We start from the raw sequence: 1,106 nt of genomic DNA, 5'->3' as shown, positions 1-1,106 counted from the left end.
ATTTTTCCTCTGACACTTTCCCTTTTTAAAATTACATACACACACACACACACACGTATATATATATATATATATATATATATATAAAAATCCCCTGGGGGAAACTCTATCGGCTTTAGCCATGAATCCCAGGTGTATTCTAATTAGCTTTAACTTATTAAAAAAAATAATAAACTTCAAGTTGAAGACAGCTAAAGCTACCAGCAGCCACAGTTTGGGCTAATTAACTCTTCTGGTAACATCCAGTGACTAGAAACTGTGGTCTCAAATATTCTGTGATGCTGTAGCTATTCAGGATCCTATCTGCTCTTTTAACTTCTTTTAAATTAATCAGCTTTATAATGATTAACAACCTGAAATTATTTTTAGCTCTAGTTCTTATTTATTTTTCCATGTATGTATTCTTCACTTCTCCCAGCTAAATCCTCCAATCTCTGCTTAAAACACACAGGAATTTCATGAAAGCGGCATCACTGTCTCCTCCCCACACAAGTGCAAACATACACGGAGGGGGTAAGCGTAGGGAATAATCCTCCTAAATGTAGCATCCTCAGAAGCAAGGGCAGACAGCAACCGGGAAAGAAAGGGAAAAATATTGCCAGAATTCACATTTTGCTCCCCAGTATCTTAAGTTGCCCTCTCCCATCTTTGTCAACCCTCAAGGGAATGTGGCTGCCACTCAGCACCGTCTCCCAGTAACTGTGTAAGGAAAACCACACCTGTGCTTACAGGGCAGCCCCCAGAGGGACCAGCTACGGACGCCTTAGCCATGCCCCGCTGTCTGTCCTCCTGGGTAAGGCTGAGATGGCAAGTGGGCTTGGAAAGGCTGCAATAAAAATGCACTCAATCCCGTTGACCTCTCTCCTGTGAGGGAAGCTTTCCTTTCGGCATGACTTATGTTTGATCCAGCATACAATTTACATGACCTGAGAAGGCTATTCAGAAAACTTAGACAAGAAACAAAAATCTCTGATCTTCTAATGAGAAAAGAGAATACTGGCCCAGAAATCAAGAGCTAGCCTGTAATCCCTTCTTGGCTGTTTGCCGGTTTTTGTGACTGGGAAGCATCGTTTCTTCTCATGAACATGAAGCCAGAGGATTTCTAA

Source organism: Capricornis sumatraensis, chromosome 9, assembly GCF_032405125.1.
Source record: "Capricornis sumatraensis isolate serow.1 chromosome 9, serow.2, whole genome shotgun sequence".
In the NCBI taxonomy this organism is placed as follows: Eukaryota; Metazoa; Chordata; class Mammalia; order Artiodactyla; family Bovidae; genus Capricornis; species Capricornis sumatraensis.
Note: the sequence above shows the minus strand (reverse complement) of the source record.